We start from the raw sequence: 8,667 nt of genomic DNA, 5'->3' as shown, positions 1-8,667 counted from the left end.
GAATGTGTGAAACACTGTTGTTGTCTAATAGTCCCAAACACAGTATTGTGTTTTTTTTTATTTGCTACAGACCTGGTGGAAAAAAAAGAGAAAAAGAAAAACAAGGAGAGAAAATAATTAAGACTTTAATTGGAGATGTTAATCATCTTATCGACTATCACTCACAATTAATCCGAGTCATATTAAGATTAATTAATTCCCCTCATGTCAATTCAATGAAATCTCTTTCATCTTAATTGAGTGTCTGTGTTCTGAAAGTCAATATTACATGGCATCGAAGAAAGTAACAATACATTTTTCAGCACAGAGAATATCCCTCACCGAGTTGTTATTCCTAAAGCTGTGCATTGCTCTCTAGAACCTTCTGTTTCACGTGGCTTTTTCAAGGAATTTACCAGATGACAGAGGTTCGTGAGGCCATTCTTTACAAATGAAAGGTGCCTTTAGTGGAGCCGAACTTCACTGGAGCTCCACAGACTTCAAACAGAAGAACAATAGTACTGCAGAGAATTGACACATCAGATCTTTTATCGGATATTTCATGCCAACGGTGTTTGCTGAATAGAGGCCAGTAAAGGGCTGTGGGTGTATGAACGCTCACAGTTGTTCCTGAAGCCTGTTTGCCCTTCCCTCTGTCTGCTGGAGGACTCGGAATACCAGCAGCACTTGATGAAGTGGCGCTCCTTCGAAAGAACAAAGGGTGAGTTCATCTTGGCTCTTATCCGGCTGACATATTGTGTCCACATGGACTTATATTCCCCAGCAGCCATTCATTCTTTCAAGTCAGCGCTGCCTCTGAGGTGAGAAGGCCAAACGCTGGAGAGTGGGGTGTTGTCTTGCCACTGGTGTGTGTGTGTGTGTGTGTGTGTGTGTTTACGTGTGTGTGTGTGTGTGTGTGTGTGTGTGTGTGTGTGTTTGTGTGTGTGTGCGTGTGTATGTGTGTGCATGTGTGTATGGATTTGGTCATCAGAAATGGAGGCAAGATTCAAATCAATTTCTCTTGATTAACCTGTGTATTGTGGGAGACCTGTCTATCTATTCATGCAGTACCACAGCACTGCGTGGTATCATTGAGATGTGTCTTGGAAACGGATTAAAACGTCAACAGTGGCACACTCCAACATTGTCATTATCTGACAGTGACAACATAAATATCCTGACTGGGAGCCACCAGGGAGAGGCTGAGTGAGCTGAGTGTTGTGTTGTTAGCTTTATGTTGTTAGCGTTGTGTCTCTCCCTGGAGGTTATCTCCTCCCTGAGGACCGACACTTCTGTCTCTCAACAGGTCCCTCTCCTCTGGAACGTTAGCAATGATGGGACATGACGTACTGTCTCTTCTATAGATGTGAGGCTCAGGGTGACACGGACAGACACACAGACAGATAGACAGACAGACAGACATGCACAGAGAGAGAGACAGACAGACAGATAGAGAGATGCACAGACAACAGACACACACACACACACACACACACACCACAGGTGCTACATGTGGTTTTCTCGAGTTTCAGTGGGAGTGGGAGTTTTACCTCTCTCTTCTAGATGATGACAGTAATAGGCTCTTGCTGACTGAATACTCCAGAGGTGCTATTTAGATGAAGCAGGAGGTTGGGGTGTAATTCTGTAACAAAGGACCTGTCACAGGTAACAAATGGCTGTGGGAAGATTGGGTAACATGTTAGGTACCTCATGGACCACTCTGCCACTCCAAGCGGCTGTTGAGTTGCCTCTAATGGAATGGTCTGGCATTATCGAGCCCCGCTCTTTGAGCTCAGAGGTAAAAGTCCTGAGCCAAGCAAAAGAGCACCAGAAGAACTAGAGAAAAGTTTTGACATAAACATTGATGCGCCCATACGGCGACACCTAGGGTATGGTATGTTGAACTGAATTATTCATAAAGATATAATAGTGTACAGAACAGAACAGAACATGAGGTATACTGTAGGGAAATAACTATAGCAGAATAAAATGCTGAATTTGCTTAATAGGTTTCTGAGTATGGTGGAGGCGTTGTGGAAGCACGCTGTTGTGATGGGGTAGCCCTGCCGGAGAAATGTCAATTCAGGTGTCACCCTTGGACCTTGAGGATAAAGGTACTGTCGTGTAATAATGGTTATGGTAAGTCTATTATTGTAATTTCAGTGGGTTATGGTGATTGGCTACCCAGGGTACTTGGGGGGAGTGGCTTGCCTGTTGGCAGGTGTCATGAATTATGCTGATTTCCCACCTGTGGAAAAAGAGTGGAGTGAAGGAGAATGTAGAGACACCATTCATGTGTGCTGCTGTGACATACCCCTGCGGTGTTTACTTTAGATAACGTTATTCCATTGGGACTGTGACCTACCCCCTCGTCTTGTCTGGTTTGTTTATGTGTTATATGTTATATGTCAAAACGAAACGAAACAAATGGGATACCGTGCCCTATCAACAAACGCTTGGACTATCCCTGAACAAGGAGACAACGTGACTGGAGCACACCGAGACTGAAGGTAGGCCTCTCCCCTGCCACAATTAATAATAATAATAATAATAATAATAATAATAATAATACATTTACTTTACTTTCATGGCACTCAAGGTCGCTGTGTCGCCTATTGTACCCGGTATCATCACACTGTTACCTGCGCTTACTGACGGTACACACTTGAGTCTTCCATGTTGGTGACCCGAGTTTGAATACCTGCCTGTCACATGACCTCGCTGCTTAGAGTCCTGAGTGGTCAAAGACATATTACTGAACGGGCCTACCGGGCCCAGGCCCAGGGGCCCCAGAGATCAGGGGGCCCTTTGCATTTCTTGTCGCAGGGATGCCGGTAGAAAATGTCCTACTGTAACTGGGACAAATGAGATTCCTTATATGAACGTAAAACAACTATTTTTAATATACTTTTGAATATACTATTTTGAACAATTTTATAGGGGCCCACGTCTTGCAAAAAAAAGAGAAGCTTGTTGTTATGTATGTGGGACTGCACCTTTAAGAGACACCGGAAGTGAGTGGAGTTACCCCCGGTTGACACGTGTTGTTGGTGTGCAAGATGGCGATGTGAGGAGATAATAAAGTGATGACTGTTATCCAAGGTGTGGACAGTTATCAATCATAACATTGGCGACGAGGATTATGGATTCTTTACTCTCACCTCTTCCCCCGTTCCTCGCCCTACCGGGCGATCCACCGGTCCCGTGGATTCGCTGGTGTGAGTCCTTCGAAACGTTCATAGTAGCCGCCGGGTTGGCCGGTGCTAGTGACCAACGAAGAAAAGCCCTGCTGATTCACTCACTGGGCAGCGAGGGACAGCGGATTTTTCGGACTCTCGGACCCGCTCCGAGATACGCGGACTGTGTGACACTGCTCAATGGACATTTTGCTGCTCCACAGAATGTAATGCTCCGGCGGATAATGTTTCGCCAACGTCGGCAGCAGACGGGTGAGTCTATCCACCATTACGTGGCTGATCTGAGGGGACTAGCCAGCCTCTGTAAATTCGGGGTGCTGGAAGACGAACTGATACGGGATCAGCTGGCTGAACACACTAATAACTCAAAGCTCAGAGACAAGTTGTTAATGATGCCAGACGACCTAACTTTAGCTAAAGCTGTGGATTTAGCATTCCAGCTCGAGTCAGCAGCAGCCTTGAAGTCACAGCTAGCGCCCACCTCCAGCTCTTTTCCCCCCAGACCCATGCTACTAACTCAAATGGTGGCACCGCCCACGGAGCCTTCCGAGTCCGGTTTCCCAGAGGACGGCCTCGATGTGAACTTTGCTGCACGCCAGGGTACGACAACACGCCGGGCCTGTGGTAATTGTGGCTCATCATCACACCAAAGCCGAGCCCCAAACTGCCCTGCCAAGGGGCAGCAGTGTAAGTGCTGTGGCAGGCAGAACCATTTTGCCCGGGTCTGCCGCTCTACCCCCACAACAGACAGTCCACGGCCACAAGGTACACCGGGACGGCCCACACAGACGACCATCCATTCAGTGACTGCCACCCTCCGACCGGCTAAGTGGTGCACTGTTGAGCTGGATGGGGTTCGCCTCCCACTGCTGGTGGATACGGGGGCCTCCAGGTCGCTCATGAACGCTGCCACGGTACGGCGGCTCTTTCCACTCCGAAAGCTCACTGCCAACGCCGAGGACCTATATGGCTATGGGCACTCCAAAATAGACATGGTGGGCACAATCGCCTTCACTGTGCGTTACGGGACTAAGGCCCTCCCCTCATTCACCTTTCAGGTGTCTCACCAGGGTTCTAACCTCATGGGTTTTGATTTGTTTTGCGAGCTGGGTTTCACCCTCATGGACAATGTTGGATCCGCCATCTTGTCTGTCGGCTCGCCGTGGGAACAACGCTGGCCTGCTCTATTCAGCGGTTTGGGCTGCCTCACCGCCTTCAACCACCAGCCCCTCCTCAAGCCCGAGGTGCATCCGGTGATACAGCCCATACGCCGCCTGCCCCTCGCCCTACGCGACGACGTCACCGCCGAGCTCCAGAAACTCTCGGATGCGGGCATCATCGAGCGTGTCGATGCCTCCCCCTGGATTTCGAACCTGGTGGTGGTAAAGAAAAAGTCAGGGGGCCTGCGTCCGTGCATCGATCTCAGGTCAGTCAACAAGGCAGTGATCCCGGACAGGTACCCGCTGCCCACGGTGGAGGAGCTGGCTGCACATTTCTACGGTTCCTCTGTGTTCTCGAAACTCGACCTTCGCCAAGGCTACCTACAGGTTCCGCTGCACCCCGACAGCCGCAACCTGACAGCTTTCGTGACGCATGGCGGGGTGTTCCGCTACACCCGCATGCCCTTCGGTCTCAGCTCAGCCCCCAGCTGTTTCCAGAAGATCATGACCACCATCTTCGCCGGCATCCCGGGCGTGGTCATCTTCCTGGACGACATAGTGGTCCATGGTGCGACACCGGACGTCCATGACGAGCGCCTGGCGAGGGTGTTGGACGTCCTCGCCAGCCACAACCTCACGCTAAATGGGGAAAAGTGCACCTTCGCCACTCCGGTCATCGAGTTCGTGGGGTTCCGCCTGACCGCCGACGGACTCAGCCCGCTACACTCTAACGTAGAGGCTGTGCTGCGCCTGCCGGAGCCGTCCTGCCCAGCTCAGCTGGCTTCGTTTCTTGGGATGACGGCCTACTACCTGCGTTTCCTTCCCCGATACTCCATGACCACCTCCCCACTGCGTGAACTATTGAAACAGGACGCGGTCTGGGAGTGGACCCCGGCCTGCGCTGCTGCTATTCACCAACTGAAGAAGCAGCTGACCTCGCCGCCGGTGCTGGCATTCTTTGACCTGGCGAGCCCCACACTCGTGACGTGTGATGCATCCAACACGGCGATCGGGGCGGTGCTGTCCCAGATCCAGGGGGGCACGGAACGCCCGGTGGCATTCGCCTCTCGATCCCTCAACACAGCTGAACAAAAGTACTCGGTGGGGGAGCGGGAGGCGCTAGCCTGCGTCTGGGCGTGCGAGCGGTGGCATATGTATGTGTACGGGCGACACTTTACATTGCGAACTGACCACCAGGCTCTCACGGCCCTGCTCGCTACTTCAGGTTCGGGCCACAAGCCGCTGAGGATCTACCGCTGGTCGGAGAGGCTTCAACCGTATGATTTCACCACACTGTTTACCCCCGGCAGGGAAAATGTAGTGGCTGACCTGCTCTCCCGAGCCACCCCCGTCCCAGCACTCGGCGGCCCCAACCCCGGCCCGTTGCCCAACAAGGGCCCAGACGAGATGGAGTCAGAGCTCGTGCTCATGCTTCATGCCCCACTCCAGGCCACGGTTTCCCTGGAGGACCTTCAGCGCGCGTCGACAGAGGACCCCACGCTCTCCCATCTCCGCACTTACATCCGGGAGGGTTGGCCCACGAAAGTGCCGGAGGAGCTGGCGCCTTTTCATCGGGTCAGGAATGAACTGACCTGCTGGAACGGTGTCTGTGTGGCCCGGGGGCTCCGCACGTTCATCCCCAGCGACCTCAGGGCGCGCGTCCTCGCCATGGCGCACGAGGGCCACCTGGGCATTGTAAAGGTGAAGCAGCGCTGCAGGGATTTGGTGTGGTGGCCGGGCATAGACCGTGATATCGAGATGATGGTGAAGGAGTGCACGGCCTGCCTGGTCAGTGGGAAGACGGGCCCGCCACCCTCACCACCCCTACAGCCCTTGCAGTGGCCACCCACGCCTTGGGAGCACATCCAGCTGGACATATGTGGCGAACTTCATGGCGTCCCACACCACCAACGTTTCCTCCTAGTGGCCTACGACCTCCACTCAAAGTGGCCAGAGGTGGTCGCCACGGGGTCCGTAACAGCTCGGGTGGTCACTGACTTCCTCTCCTCTCTGTTTGCTCGGTGGGGCAATCCAAACGCCATCACAACGGATAATGGCCCGCAGTTTGTCTCAGCGGAGTTTGCCGTCTTCGTGGAGGAAAGGGGGATCAACCACATACGTACGGCGTTCTACCACCCGGAGGCAAATGGGGGGGTCGAGCGTTTTAACCAGACTCTGAAGAATGGGGTCAGAGCACACCTGGCAGAGGGCCTGCCGTTCTCAGCCGCGCTGCTCCGCACCCTGCTTCACTACAGAGCAACGCCGCACTCAACTACCGGCAGCTCCCCAGCACTCCTGATGATGGGCCGTGAGCTGCAGCTTCCTCTCAATCGGCTGCGGGCCCCAGCGGTCGCCACGCCAGCAGCAGCACCCTGCCAGAGCGCCAGGGTCGCAGACGCACAGTGGCGGATGAAGCAGCGGTTCGATAGGAGACGGAGGGTGAGAATACCTCCCTTCACAGAGGGGGACTGGGTCAGGATTCGCCGCCCTAACCGGGACCACAAGCTGCTCTCGTTCTGGTCTGCGCCGATGAAGGTCACCGCTCAGCTGGGCCCAGCCTCGTTTCGCCTGGACGACGGATCACGGTGGCACGCAAGCCGGCTTCGGAAGGTGGCATCGCCTCCCATCATAGACCCAGAACAACCGCAGGGTCCAGCTGAGTTCCCACCTGAACTGGTGGAGGCCGGGGTTCGCCCAGAGGCTCGTCCGGCCCGTGCCCGGGTCAGACCAGCACACCTGAGAGACTATGCGGTGGACTGGTGAACTCAAGGGTAGGGTTTAGGGCATAGCCTGTTCAGTGGCAGAATAACCCACATGGCTATGCTGGTGACTGGCAGTCTACCCAGTTCATCAAGTTTAAAAAAAAAGAAAAAAAATGTTTGATAATTATAATGTTGTGTTATTCATTGTGTTCTTCTGGTTCCTGTGGGGGGGGGTAAATGTTATGTATGTGGGACTGCACCTTTAAGAGACACCGGAAGTGAGTGGAGTTACCCCCGGTTGACACGTGTTGTTGGTGTGCAAGATGGCGATGTGAGGAGATAATAAAGTGATGACTGTTATCCAAGGTGTGGACAGTTATCAATCATAACACTTGTGTGGGCTACATAGTTTCTATAGCCTACTCAGATTATAATGCGAATACAGGCTACATTCCCATTAGATTAATGAGTAGGCTATAGAAACTAGACACTAGAGGGCGCCATTAAAGTTTGTGTACCGGGGACAGGTCACGAGGTCACACTGGTGCAGGTCGCGAGGTCAATGTCAATAACAACGAACTTGAGACTGACAACGCACAGGTAAAATGGAGCACCTTCACACATTAAGTGGAGCAGCTAAACGAAAGATAAAAAAAGAAAAAGAAGCAAAACAATCTGATATTTTACATCATGTTCCTCGAATTTCACATTTTTTCAAGAATATTAAAACAAATGAAGAGAACAACATTAGGGTTGCGGGGGAGGCTGACGAGCCCATCGTGGGAGATGAGCAACAGCCAGAGCCAGTCAGCAGCACTGCTAGTGCTAGTGCGAATGCTGCACCACCAGGGCAACTGTTGGTGCTGGCGAGTGAGGAAGAGGAGCAGGCCGGTGCTCAAGAGGCCAAACGGCGACGCGTGTCGCCTCCGCCGCCTGCTAACATGGAGGATCAGTTACAGACTACTCAAAGAGAGGAGAGCGAGGCTTGGTTTGAAACCGTAACTGACCCAGCTTTGTGGGAGATCACTCAAAGTAAGCGGGCCAAAGCGGTTCTAATTGACAGAGGAGTTAAAGTGTTCCAGAATCGGCGTGCACATTATCTAGCGTCTGTAAGGGATAGTGGGATTGGTGGCAAATCCAGAGTATTAACAAATGAACAGCTGAAATGCATTTTGCCCAATAGCCAAGTGGTTGATAGAGAGTGGATTACGTATTCCCCATTCACAGGAAATATTTATTGTTTTGCATGCAAGCTGTTGTCCACTAAGTCACATGCTGCATTCGTTACTGGCTATTGTGACTGGAAACACCCAGAGCGAATCGGCGAGCACGAGAGAAGTGAAGAACATCGAGCCTGCATGCTTGCCCTGCATCAGAGAATCACATGTGCCACCGTGGACGCCGACCTTATGAAGCAAATCGATGGAGAGAGGCAATATTGGAGAGAGGTGCTTAGGAGAGTTGTCTCCGTCATCAAGTTCTTAGGGGAGAGGGGTCTCGCATTTAGGGGGCGTGATGAATTGCTAGATTCCCCACACAATGGAAACTACTTGGGCATCTTAGATCTTCAAAAAAAAGTGAGTGTGGCATGCCTGTGTTGTAAATCCTGTGTCGTTGAAATACAGGTGA

This window comes from Nansenia antarctica (genome assembly GCF_963989245.1).
Source record: "Nansenia antarctica genome assembly, chromosome: 8".
Taxonomy (NCBI): Eukaryota; Metazoa; Chordata; class Actinopteri; order Argentiniformes; family Microstomatidae; genus Nansenia; species Nansenia antarctica.
Note: the sequence above shows the minus strand (reverse complement) of the source record.